Genomic DNA, 14,002 nt, shown 5'->3' with positions numbered 1-14,002 from the left:
ACAAGCCAGCCCTCGCCCTGCCCCCTTCTCCCGCACTCACCGCCGGGCGGCTCTGGGATCGCCCGCCTCGGGCCGGCCGGGCCCCGCTGGGGGCAGGGGCGGGACCACGGGGCGCGCGGGACCGGGCGCACTCCGGGGGCGCGCCGACGCGCAGGCGCCCTCGCGCCCGCGCTCCCGCACCGACCCCAGCCGCTCCGCACACCCACACGCACACACGGGCGGCGCGCGCCGAGCCGGCTTCGCGGCGGACGCGAGCGCGGGAGCGCGAGGAATCCCTGGAATGAGGCGCCGCCCGCCCTCTCCCGGGCTCTGCCGGGCTCCGCCGGGCCACGCCCCCGGGCCCGCCCCTCCAGCCCAGCAGGTGGGGGCCGGGCCCAGGTGAGACGGCGGGGAGGCGGGGGCAGGGCCTCGCGCGCCCGGGGGAGGCTCATTTCCCCTCCCCCACCCGCTCCACGCCTGACGGCAGCTCGCACCTACCCAACGGATGTAGACGTGCTCGGGCGGCCAACGTCCGCATGGGGCCCGGGCTGCGATCGACCCCGGGGAGCGCGTGGACCCAGCGCACGCGGTGTGCACCGGCCTCTGACACACACCGGACCGAACCCCAGAGGCCCAGGCAGCGGGAACACAGCTTTGGTGCACACGCACGAACATAAACGAACCTCTAGTGCGCGCCCAGAGGCTCGCCGCTCCGGGCCAGCACGCCTCCCCCCTCCCCCGCACGCACACAGTAGGCTCTCGCATCCGGTGGACACAGCACACATGACCACGACGACCACAGTCGACCCGATCCATTACCCACTGTCCCTTAATCTCCCTGCCCCTTAACCGCCACGCAGCCGGCCAAGTGCCCGCGCATTCGCGCCGGACCTGCGGCACCTCCGCAGCCCTCGGCTCCAGACCCGCACGCGTCCCCGCCTATCACGCAGAGCGGCTCGCTAAGCTGCCCAGGGAAGGCGCCCGGGGGTCGGCGTCCACGCCAGCTCAGCCGCTGGAGCGCCGCGCACGCCGGCGCTTCCCGTTTCCCGGGCTCCAAGCTCCACGGGCCGCCGACCTGGGGCACTGGTTCGCCCGCTCGTGACCCGCACACCCCCAGCCGCTCTGCCCGACAGGCCGGCGACCACACACGCACCTGAAGGGACAGGTCGCACTAGCTTGGGGAGGTGAGCGCTCAGGTGCCACCGCGATCAGAACGGCTGCTGCAGCTCCCGGCTCTCAGACGCCGCTCAGCTGCCTCTCATTACAGCATCTTACACCCCGCACTCCACACACACCCCACGGGCGCACGGCAGCGTCTTTCCTCCCCCCTCCCTCGCCCGGAGGAGGAAGTCCTAGTAAATGAAGTCAGTGTGGAAGGGAGGGAACCGAGGAGGAAGGGAGAGAGTTCGGGGTGGAAAGAGCCCCCTCCAGGCGCTCACACACCGGTGTTTGCTGTGTCTGGCACACTCCCGGAGTCCACAGCCCGGTCTGCTCCGGAACGTGCCCGGGAAGGGGCGGAGAGGAGGGGGCGAAACATTTCTAATCGGTGCAGGTTCTTATTACAGCAGCAGCGTACACATGTGACCACGAAAAGAAAAGCCCTGTCTTTATTTTTTTGCCGTCATTCTCTGGAGATTTCGGGGTGTGGGTAGGAGGGGTGGGGGCCTGATCCTCCCCGGTCCCCGGCAGCCCTTGCCCCATTGTTTTCCCATACTGCCACAATTAAGAAAACATTTGCTTAACGTACCCAGCCGCTAACTTCATAAAATAAATAGTCAGGGACTGGACTTCCTCTAGTTTGCTTGAAATGGCTTCATGTTGCTTGCCTTCTGGCTGTTCTCAGACCTCAGTCATCATTAGGGGTTCCTGCTATAGGGCTTTCCCTGGGAGACGGCTCTGCTGAGATGGAATGATAACGAAAACAAATACCGGCTTACATTAATGCTGGGGGGAAATGCTTTGCAGTTTTCAAACTGTTTTCCCATGTATTACCTCATCCAATTATATGGGGTCACAGCCTGTTATCTCATTGGATCTTAGCCCCGGGATGGGGAGCAGGACAGGTATAGATAGTTCCACTTTATAGTGAGATTAGCTTTACCTAAACCGCGGCGAGGCATTGCCTGAACCCGAGCCACGGTCTTGCGGCCCCCTGTGAAATACACTCTCCTGCTGTCCACACAGGGCCAATGGAGATAGGATGACCCAGGTGACAAGTTGACCCAAGCATAACCACGCCTGTTCCCCTGGTTCCCAGATTAAAGTGCACAGGTTAAAGCTCGGGAAGGTTCCCAGTCTTCCCAAAGTCATTTTTACTTAGACTCCATTTTAGTTCATCAATAGTCTCAGACCAGGGGAAAAAATTCCTGAGAAAGATCCTAAAGAGGAGGTTTTCATCCTGCCACATTAGGACGCGGAATGAGGAAAGGGTGCGGACTGCTGGGGCAGATTTCGGGAAGTGTGACAACGGAGGAGGGGCTTTGGATTTGAACAAACCTGAATTTGAATCAAACCCCACCTCTGTCAGTTATGAAGTTATAACATGCCCAAAGTTATAACTTTGGGCATGTTATCAAGCCCAGTTTTCTCATCTGTAAAACAGAGACAATTCTTAATTTAAAGAGCTGTTGCAGGGACTAAAGACCAGACAGAATATCTGGTGAACATCCACATCTCTCCCCTTCTCTCTACCTCCCTTAAACCCAGTCTTGCTGGGGCACCATATAAACAGACAGCCACCGTAATCATGGAGGGATAGGAAAATGATTTGTCTAGATAATGCAAATGAGTAATGATAACAGTCACCATGCAACTGCACATTTATAAAACGGCTCTGGGGTTTACAAAGTGTCCCCACATATCATTATCTCATTTGATCTGTATGACAGCTCTGCCGTTTGTGTACTGCAAAATGATTTCCATTTTGCGTCAAGGTGGAGGTCCTAAAGCTGCCTCTTTAATTTCCATCACTGCTTAGAGTGAGCCTTACTCTGCAGATAAATCATGGGGACAGAGGGCCTTTCCTCATGGATGTGACCAGTCTTCAACCCTTCCAAGGATTAATCTCGCTGCTTCCCTTACATCAGCATTAGTGTGACTTCTCCCTGGCCACATCTAACCAGGGTGGTTTCAGTCTGAATGTCTTGATCAAGCAGATGAGAGACACGCTCAAGCTACCGTAAGAAAAGGAAGGTATGCTGTCAAGACAGAAGTGCGCTGGAGGTGGAATGTGTCAGACACGGACCGTCCGCACAAGGGAATGTAAACAGCAGCCTAAACGAGCGACTTCCACAGAGGCCTGCAGCAATAGAGGGGAATCTTGACAATAGTGAGTGAAAAGAGCAAGTCCCCAAAGATTACGCGCAGCATAATATCCTCTTTGTAATGTTACAACTACCATGAAAAATAATTGTGGCAGTACATGCACCTGCAATAAAACTATGTAAAAAAGAAGTAAGGGAAGGATGATGAGAGAATTCAGAATGATGGTTACCTGGGGAGGGGAACTGCACGGGGTGGGTGGCAGGGAACCATTGGTTAGATGTAGGTCATTGTCAAAGTCTTAGTTTTCGGTTGATGGGTTCACGGGTTCACTATTAAAATTAACTACTTAGGGCTTCCCTGGTGGCGCAGTGGTTGAGAGTCCGCCTGCCGATGCAGGGGACTATGGGTTCGTGCCCCAGTCCGGAAAGATCCCACATGCCGCAGGGCAGCTGGGCCCGTGAGCCATGGCCTCTGGGCCTGCACGTCCGGAGGGTGTGCTCCGCAACGGGAGAGGCCACAACAGTGAGAGGCCCGCGTACCACAAAAAAATAATAATAATAATAATAAATAAAATTAACTACTTAAGTGATAGTTGCACAGCAATGTGAATGCCACTGAACTACACACTTAAAATGGTTAAAATAGTAAATTTTATGCTATGTATATTTTACCATAATAAAAAATATATTTAAGGAGGTAAAAAAAAAATTGGGCAAACTTCTAAATTGAAAAACAAACAAACAAAAAAACTACTTTAAGTAAGTAACTAAAATGATAATAATAAGGAAGGCTGTGCATGGACCACTGATAAGAATGTGTTTCAAAGCAAGGATTTTATAAGTGCATCAGAAGTTTATTTAAAATAAATAAAAATAATCAAGAAGGTGAGTGAATGGAGATAGAGAAGAAACAAGATGGACCCTGAGTCGATCACGGTTGAAGCGGAGGGATGGGTATGGGGGCCGGGGGTTACACTATTCCGTCTACTCTTTTCTTTTTTTTTAAGCCCGGCAGCATGCGGGATCCTGGTTCCCTGACCGACCCACCGGGGATGGAACCCATGCCCCCTGCAGTGGAAGCCTGGACCGCCAGGGAAGTCCCTGTTCTGTCGAATCTTGCATAGATTTGAAATTTTCCATATTAATTAAAAGGGGAAGAAAGTTCACGAAAAGGCGGCTCTGGGAACCACGGTTCTGCCTCCCCCACGGGCCACAGAGTCGTTACCCAGACTCCCTCTCCGTTTCTCTGTGCCTCCTCGCAGTTTAATTCTTCCTCATTTATCTACCAAGGAGCCTCCTCTTCACTTTGGCTCCCTTATTACTGCCCCTACTCCCCCTTTTGGCTTTTGCCCCCACCAGTAACTGACTCCTTTCATACCTTCATCATTCAAACTGCTCAGAGAGAAGATCTGATTCTTGTCTTTCTACCAATCCACAAAAATGGCCACAATCTGATTTACCTTGAAGTCCTGGGTCCACGATGGCCTGTAAAGTCAAGCGCGGTCCAGTGATGAAAACTGAGAGCGGGGAGAGGCAGAATTACAGGGTGGAGCGCACAGCTGCCCCATCAAGGCAGATAATAACTCACACATGGAAAAGCCCTCAGGAGTTCAGTTCAGTGGGAATAAGGTCTTTGCCTTTCCATTTGCTCCTTTCAAGTTTTTAAGGCCTCCCTGTTAGTACTGTAAAGACAGTTTTCTTTTCCACACCACATTCCCGATAAGTAGTTCACTTTTCAGGGCGTCTTCCCATGTCACACGCCATAGGGGTCATAAGGGAAACGCCGATGGCTGCCAATCTGAAATGGTCGCAGTGCACAGGGACTCTTATTGTTCTTCTGGATGCACTAACCTGTCTATGAAGAAAGTCTTTCTCTACCCGTATCCCTTTGCTTCTAACGTGCTCTTGTGAATCTCTCCTGGTCTTCCTTTCTTGATTTCTTCACTCCAAGTCGTTCCGCAGAGAGCACAGATGTAGGTTCTAGTTCACACTCAGTCTCTGGGTGATAGTGTGAGCCTTGGAAGTCAGCTTGCAGCCCTGGGGCTAAGCCTCCACTTCTGGGAGGAGCTTAGACCAGATCACTTTCGGCACACAGGTTTCATCTTGAGCACCAGCTGTGCTTAAGCTCCCTTAAGAAGGCCTCTGAAGCTATTGTTGAGGTTCAATGAAAAAAGAATGTCAAGATTGATTAGTAATGTCTGCTGTGGGTGGGGAATAGGAACTGCTGAATCAGATGTTTGCCATTTTTGATCTAGAAGAGCTCTACAAATACCTTCTAGCAATAACTTTTCTCTTTTCTCATAGAGAACAGGTGAATTTCTACTTTTCTGGGGGCCAAAGTAACTAGTGGGAAAACCCAAATGGTCTTATTTTAGTGAGAGAGTACAGAATAAGAAATAATCTAAAATAACGATACCTAACACTTAATGAGCACTTACTACGGCCCAGGCACTAAGTGCTTTAAGATAATTAAGCCTCACAAGAGCCCTGTGAGATAGGGACTGTAAATACCCCTATGAAGCAAATAAAGAAACTGAAGCATTGAAAGGTTAAATAACCTGTCGAGGTCTTAAAGATAATAAGGGCACAACTAGAATTGAACCCTGGCAGTCTGATTCTGGAGTCCATGTGTTTAGCCTGTCAGCCACAGCAGACACCCCCTGGGAACTTGCTAGTAATGCACACTCTCAGGCCCCCTCAGGCCTACTGAATTAGAATCTGCACTTCAACAAGCCCCCCAGATGATTCATATTCGCATTATGTTTTCAGCAGGACTGGTCTACATCGTATTGTCTCCTAGAAGGATATTAGCTGCCTTTGTTAAATGTTTACAGTACTCATGCACTTTGCTAAACATTATGCCTGCATAATTGCAATTAATCCACATAAAAGTCCTAGAAGGCAAATCCTATAAGATCAATGGATTGATCAATGTCAACATCCTGGCCGTGATATAGTGCTATCGTTTTGCAAGATGTTACTGGTGGGGTAAAAGGTATATGGGATCTCTCTGTATTATTTCTGACAATCGCATATGCATCTACAACAACCTCACAATTTAAAGCATAATTTAAAAATCCTATAATCTAAGTTTTATTTTTCCTACTTTTATTGTTGAGGAAACAGAAGCTTTAGAGAGGCTAAGTAAGCAGGCCCAGGGTAATTCAACTTAACAAGTAAGTATGGAGGCCCTCCTGTGTGCAAGGAGGCTGGCTACAGCAGTGAACACATTGCCCTCATTGAGCTATCAGTCCTGGGTGGGCAGTCATAATTCAAACCCAGAGCTGCTTGCCAAGTCCTCTAGTGCCCAGATTTCAGAGATATGGTCACAGGATCACAACGTGGTAAATAACAGGCCTGTGAATGGTTAAAACATTTGCAAAATTTCTAGGCAGATGTATATGAAGGCCTCTAACAGTGCCAGACAGGCAATAAGCACTCAATCCCCTTTCTTCTTTTCCGTCTCAGAGCGCAGAAGTGAGCCTCATCTCCACCATGACCCAGCAGGGATTTTACCCCCCACACACCTGGATGGAATCCCATGGTGGGGCCGCTGGAGCGGTAGTAACCTGAGCCTCGAGCCCCACGCCGAATTCCACGGAGAGCCTTTGCTCCAAGGCTGTGTTCCAAGGGAACGCACCATCTGAAACCTGTCAAGGAGTCAGTGGTGAGCTTTTTTCTGAATGTCAGCTCTTTTCACAGCATGGATCTGAATGAGTCCCCTTAAGCAAGACCAGATTTATGGCCAGATCAATTGCTCAGACCTCGGATCTCTAAGTGATATTTAACACTGGTCCAGAGATTGGCTTTGTCCTCACACAAGAAATTTTCCTTCGAATACTGTAAGGATGATTGCGCCTGGCAATCTATTCTTGTTGTCTTTCTTAGACACAGACTTCGGTGGGCTGGGGCGGGAGATAAGAAGAGCCATGTTCCGTAGAAAAGAATGTTGCAGATGCTGGATTCAAGGCCGGCTAGAGTTTGGCCACAGTTAACTACCTACCTCTCAGATGGAGAATGGTTTGAGCTGGGGAACTCCACCAAAAATAAGCATGGGTTTTTCTTCTGAGGATGGACGCGCTCAGAGGACATCATCTCAGAGAGAAATTCTTCAAACCGAGATTGCCACGTCTCTCTTGGCTCCAATTGCTTCTTTGGCATTAACTCTTACAAGCATGTGCTGTACACAGGCAAGAAGAAAGTAAACAGGGAAGGAAGGAGATCAGCGTACTGGGTGCCAACCACATGCAAGGCACTGTGCTGTGCTGAGCACGCTCATTTAATGCAGCGTGATCCTGTGAGAGAGCACTGATGACCCCATTCAGCGGATGAGGACATGGGGGCTCAGAGCAGGTAGAACATTTACCTTAGTGCAACTACGTGAGCAGTGCCAAACCAGGATTCAAACCACCTGGCCTGACTCCTCATTCAATAATCTTTCAACAGTATCACTCAGTTCACCCAGAAAAGACCCCTTTGATAACCCCTAAATAAATCACTGAATCTACACTCCTAGACCGACACTTCAATTCTGAAGGGAAGTATCTCCTCCTGGTTTCCCATTCCCTGTGGGCTACCATGTGGAATTGGAATTTAGTAGGGTCTTAACATCATTTCTGACATTGTTTGTCAAAGGATGGAGAAGCCCTTGGCACATGAGAATGGCTGAGACTTCAGCGTCAGACAGACCAGGGTTCAAACCTTCGTTCTACCATTTTCTAGCTGCATGACACCAGGCACAAACGTGGACCCTGCTCAAACTTTCATTTTCTCACCTATACAACAGGGATGATTCCCACTTAGAAAGGTGCTTATGAGACAAATACTGACAGACAGATACAGAGAGAGAAAGACAAATATTGTATGATCTCCCTTATATGTGGAATCTTAAAAAAAAAGAAAAGGAAAGAAAGAAACCAAACTCATAAAAAAGAGATCAGATGTGTGGTTACCAGAGGTGGCGGGGGGAGGGGGAATGGGGTGAAGGTGGTCAAAAGGTACAGACTTCCAGTTATAAGGTACATGAGTACTAGAGCTGTAACCCACACAGCATGAGCCATATAATTAACACTGCTGTATGGTGTATGTGAAAGCTGTCAGGAGAGTAAATCCTAAGACTTCTCATCCTGAGTCAGAAAAACACATTTTTTTTCCTTTTTAAAAATCGATTTGAGATGATGGATGTTAACTAAACTTGTGGTGATTGTTTCACGATATAGGTAAGTCAAGTCATTCTGCTGTACACCTGAAACTTATTCAGTGCTGTATGTCAATTACATCTCAGTAAAACTGGAAAAAAAAGAAAAAAGGAAAAGAAAAAGCCCTAAGTGAAAAAAAAAAAAAAAAGGCAGCGTTTTTAAAATTAGTAAGTACTTATAAAGTATTAAAATTCTTTCATGGCTTTTTTTTCTTCCACTTCATCATTCGTCTGATTGACCCTACAGTTGATTACTTAGGACAGCTTTAAAATCCAGGTCAACCTTGCTTAGACTGATGAATTTGTATTAGCTTGTATTTTTTTAAAAAAGTGTTTGTATACATTGGAACAGTCACATAATCAATAAAAGTGGGTCCCATTTCAAAGTCCAATGTGACCCCACTGCATGCCGCCCTGGAATACCCAGTAAGCAGACTGTGTTAGTATTTAAGACACCACAATGTACAAAGCTTTTTGAAGAATTTGAGACATATTGGTAAATAACTAGTTACCTTGGACAAACCACGTCTTCTTTATACTACAGTTACAGCTTCATATCCTTCTGAATCACACAGACAAGGAGGCATGATAACCTTTCCAGTGCTTACTGGAAGCATGGAAAGTGGGTTTGGGTCCAAAATAGATAAGGTTTCTGTACAGAGAGAAAAAAGAAGGGCAAAGGTATGTTTTTTGTTTTTTGTTTTTCTTTCCATAGGGGGAGAGAGCTTCCCAAAGAATAGGAAGCTGATGGCCTGGGGTGGTAGGTGATGTCATTTCTGTACCTGGGAGGCTGCTTCAGAAGGGCTGCCCAGCCTGCCTTCCATCTGCCTCTCCCCAGCTCACTCCACCTCTCCAGCAACTCTGTGTGGATCCTGGGGTTGTGCTGTGAGGGTCCTTGATCTGATTAGGGCAATTCTTCCTCTCTCCCTTCCATCCCCCGCCCCCGCCACGCTTTTTCCCCCCTTCCCTCCCTTTCTTCCTTCGATCTAGAGCACCTTCTGTCTTACTGTTCTAGACATTGAAGATTCAACTGCCAATAACTCAGACAAGGTCCTGCTCCCGTGGAGCTAATGCTCTAATGGAGGGACGCTGGGGAGGCGGTAGGAGAGACATGATTCGCCAGGAAACATGGTTTAAGTCACGTAAGTTAACTTAAAAGAGATCATTTAAAATAGTGATAAGATCAATGAAGAAAATAAAACGGGGAATGAAATAGAGAATGACCCGTTGAGGCAGCAGAGTGGCATCAATCTGACAGTGTGATCAGGGAGGACTCCTATGAGGAGGTAATGTTTGAGCTGAGACCTGAATGATGACAAGGAACCAGTCATACCACGATCTGGGGGAAAGACTTCCAAGCAGAAGGGACAGCAAGTGCAAAGGCTCTGGGGCAGGAGCAAGTCTGCTGTGCTTGAAGAACTGAGTGAAGGCCAGGGTGGCTGGACCATAATAAACGGGGGAGAAGAGAGGATTGAGATAAAGCTGGGGCAGTGGGCTGGCTATGGGAGGGAGTTCAGACTTTATTATACAGGCAAAGGGAAGCTATTTGAGGGGGGGACACGATTTGGATTCTTTTCTTTTTTTTTTTTTTTGCGGTACGCGGGCCTCTCACTGTTGTGCCCTCTTCCCGCTGCGGAGCACAGGCCCCGGACGCGCAGGCTCAGCGGCCATGGCTCACGGGCCCAGCCGCTCCGCGGCATGTGGGATCCTCCCGGACCGGGGCACGAATCCATGTCCCCTGCATCGGCAGGCGGACTCCCAACCACTGCGCCACCAAAGAAGCCCTGGATTCTTAAAAGTCTCTCTGATGGCTGCGTAGAGAATAGACTATCGGGGGTGGGGGGGTGGTCTTACTCCTTCCGGGCTGCTATAACACAAATACCATAGAGTGGGTGGCTTAAATGACAAACGTTTATTTCTCACAGTTCTGAAGCCTGGCAAGTCCAAGGTCAAGGCACTGGCATATTTGGTGTCTGGCGAGGCCTGGCTTCTTTGTTCTTAGATGGGCATCTTTTTGCTGTACCCTCACATGGCAGAAGGGGCAGGGGAGCTATCTGGAGTCTCGTATAAGAGCACTAATCCCATTAATGAAGGCTCTGCTCTCATGACCTGATCACCTCCTAAAGGCCCCACCTCCAAATGCCATCACACTGGGGAGTAGGTCTCCACATATGAACTGGGGGAGAGGGCGTAAGCATTCAGTCTATAGCCGGCAGGGATAGAGGAAGGAGATAAGTCAGGAGACTTCTGCAATCTTTCTGATGAGAGAGGATGGAGGTTCCAAATAACATAAGAGACTAACGAAGACAAGTGGACAGATCTGAGGTATAGTTTGGAGATAGATGTACTAGGTAAGGTAACATCAGCTACTGAAACAAATGACCCCCAAAACTTAGTGGTTTTTGACGTAAAGTCCAAACAGTGAGCAGTTCTAGAAGAGCAAGTGGCTCTCCTCCAAGTGGTGACTCGGGGACCCAGGATCCTCATCTTGTGACTCTGCCAACCCCTGGGGCCCCAGAATCCTTTGAGGATCCTCTTCATCCAGCGGACAGATGCAGAAGGACACGTGGGCCTGCTGTGGCACAGATCATTCCACTTACATCTCTTGATGAGAGCTAGTCATGTGACCTCACCCAAATGACAGGAGCTAGGAAATGTAGTCCCTGTTTAGGCAACTACTTCCCATCAATGGTCCTGCGCTGTGGAAAGGGGACACAGATTTGCATCCAGCTGGCCATTTCTGTCATGGCAGAGTTGGCAGACTTTTTGGTGGACTGCACGTAGGGGTTGGAGGAAAGCAAGGTACCCAAGATGACTCCTTGGCTTTTGGCATGAGCAAGGTGAAAGGTGGGCTTTAAGTGAAATGGGAACTTTGGGAAGGAGGAGATTTATACTGGGAGCAGGAGGAATTAAGACTCCCACTTTGGACGTATGTAATGTGAGCTGCCTCTGAGATATCCAAAAGGGACTGTTGGAAAGGCAGTTGGGTATATGAGCCAGGACTGCAAAGGAGGTGTCAAGAGTGAAGATTTAAATATTGCATTTTCCCTTTTCCCGGTGGCTTCTGATCCCGGTACAGGTCCCCCATTGCCCTTGATCCTCAATGCACTAACTACATCAGCATAAATTCACTCCTCCTTAGAGATAATGTTTATCATTCCACTATGCATGAAATGATAGCTTTTACTATTACATGCATTCACTCATCTAACACTTTATTGAGTGTCTATTATGTGCTGACCACTAGTGATTAGCAAGGAAGAAGACGTAGTCTCTGCCTCATGAAGATTTATTCTAGTAGGAGAAGATAGATAATAAAGAAATAAAGGAGTAAGTATAGGGCGTCAGGTACACTGAAGAGAAACAGGGCAGGGTGAGTAAGAAAATACTAGAAGCAGGAGGACTTCTGTAGTAAGAAATACATGAGCAGAAACTGGAAGGCAGTTGAGGGAGCAAATCGTGTATCTCTAAGGGGGGAGGATGTGCCAAAGCAAGGACCAAGCAGGTGCAAAGACCCAGAGGCAGAAGAGGGCCTGGCGTGTTTTGAAACCAGCCAGGAGGCCAGGGTAGCTGGAGAGGGGTGGGAGGGGAAGACTGGTAGCGATGAGGTCAGAGAGATGGGCAGGGGGCAGGTCATGCAGTAGCCAAAACAGGTTTTTTTTCCCCCCAACACCTTCATGTAACTGGAGAAGGAGGGAGAAAAACACTATTTCCGGGTGCAGAAATCTTTGCAAAAAAAGTAACACACAATCAAGGACTTCCTGTGCAGTTCCCCAAATGAAACACCTTCGAAGTGGAGGATTTGCGACCAAAATGAGAAAGGGTCACAGTTTCCTACTGCGAAGTATAAGACACACAATCTCTCCTCCTGCAGTAGGTTTGCTGCAGTTAATTGCAGTCACATGTGAAGCGCTGCAGGGGAGTGTTTGAAGCCAGCGCCATCAGAGACCGGGACAAACACCCCCCAGCACTCCTGCTCCCAGCAAAACCAGTTGTGTGATCGGCCCAGGAGGATGGGAACAGAAAAGTGCTGCGATGATAAATACTATGTTTTTTGAATTTCAGCTCCAAAATCTGAGCTCGAGGCCTTTTATTGGCTTCTTTTTATAGACATCAGAAGAAGCTGATTTCAATGAAAAAACATTTTTTTTCCAGGAAGAAAAAAATTTTCTGTTTTCTCTGTTCAGTTACTGTGCGTGGTTCCCTCCTGATCTGCCCACTGCAGTGAGGCCGTGGAACCAAAATAGCCAGGGTGGAGGCTGGGCGTTTTATCTCTGCTCTGGATCTCGGTGGGACCTGGCAGGACACTGCCGCTGCCGGCAGTAACTGCAAACATGTGGGCGGGGCTTTCTAGCTGATGCTCCTGAGGTTGTCCTATTTAATGCTGACATCCCTAGAACTGGGCCCGTTTTCTCTGATCCACAGTGGAGTGTGTATACTGGACTGGGTTTTGGCTCCCCAGCATCTAGAGGTTTAACCTATTTGGGAGAGACTCTCCACTGGCTGGGTCTACAGAAACCAAAGGGGGCCACATGGTCCCTCCCTGACAGCCAGGAGGTAGGGGGATGAGCGAGGCTCAGCCAACTGGACGTTCCTGCCAGGGTTCTTCCTTCTTGAGACAGTGATTTGAAGGCTTGGTGGTGGCAGCCGTGTCAAGAGTCCTGGGACTCCAGTGCCCGGGCTGAAGTGGTGAGTGCAGCGCCAGGACAGCCAGGGCTTCTTCCCTTCCCGAGCTCCTGACCACATTCTGAGTCTGAATCTCTAGCCTCCCATCTATTCTTTGGCCATCCTATAACCTCTCTTTCTGCTTATATTAACCAGAGACCTTTTCTGTTGACTATAACCCAGAACCCTGGCCTACTCTTAAGTCATCTGCAGACCCCCATTCATGAACAAAGATTCCCTGGGACTCCCAGAGTTCACTTATATTGTTTTGTTCTCATGTCGCTCGAATATGGACACCATAAAACTCAACGCAAGTCCCTTAGAGGCTTGCAGCTTTCTTTCTCTTCCGGTCTTACTGAGATATCATTGACCTATATGTATAAGTTTAAGGTATACAGCATCGATTTGAGTTAAGACATCATGAAATGATGACCACAATACATTTTCAACACCCGTCATCTCATACAGATACAACGTTAAAGAAATAGGAAAAAAACCACTTTTTCCTCGTGACGAGAACTCTTAGGATTTGTACCTTGTTAAAAGGCTTGTGGCTTTTTTTTTTTTTTTTTTTTTTTTTGGCCACACTGTGCAGCTTGTGGGATCTTAGTTCCCTGATCAGGGACTGAACCCGGACCCTCGGCAGTGAAAGTGCTAAGTCCTAACCACTGGACCGCCAGGGAATTCCCTGGCTTGTAGCTTTTAAGCAATTATGAAACACAAACGTATTTGCAAGCTAAATATATGCAATGCCACTAAGTCAGCAATGTTGAAATCAACAGCATTAACTTAATATGACAGATGATGTTGTTCCGTGAAACTAAATACGTTAGCAGTGTGAATATGGAACTCACCTCTGGGCTCGTGTGTGTGTATTTTCTTACTACCGTGGGCCCCT

At 48.8% G+C, this 14,002-nt stretch overlaps 1 protein-coding gene across 13 annotated transcripts in view; it reads right to left on the bottom strand.

The window, feature by feature from the left end:
- Positions 1–14,002, bottom strand: part of VGLL4 (vestigial like family member 4) — a 270,472-nt gene that overhangs the window by 153,076 nt on the left and 103,394 nt on the right. The window contains exon 1 of one of the 13 annotated variants that reach the window (XM_033437379.2): positions 5,094–5,338. The exons of 8 other annotated variants lie outside the window; for them this stretch is intronic. The gene's annotated coding sequence lies outside the window, so the exon portion shown is untranslated. Of the gene's footprint in view, positions 1–40; positions 304–1,132; positions 1,292–1,726; positions 1,746–4,702; positions 5,014–5,093; positions 5,339–14,002 lie in introns of those variants that run through there. 4 more of the 13 variants (XM_033437380.2, XM_033437381.2, XM_033437378.2 and 1 more) reach the window with 4 other exon arrangements.

The sequence above is a fragment of the Orcinus orca genome, chromosome 10, assembly GCF_937001465.1.
Source record: "Orcinus orca chromosome 10, mOrcOrc1.1, whole genome shotgun sequence".
Lineage (NCBI taxonomy): Eukaryota > Metazoa > Chordata > Mammalia > Artiodactyla > Delphinidae > Orcinus > Orcinus orca.
This window is presented reverse-complemented; position numbering and strand designations above follow the sequence as displayed.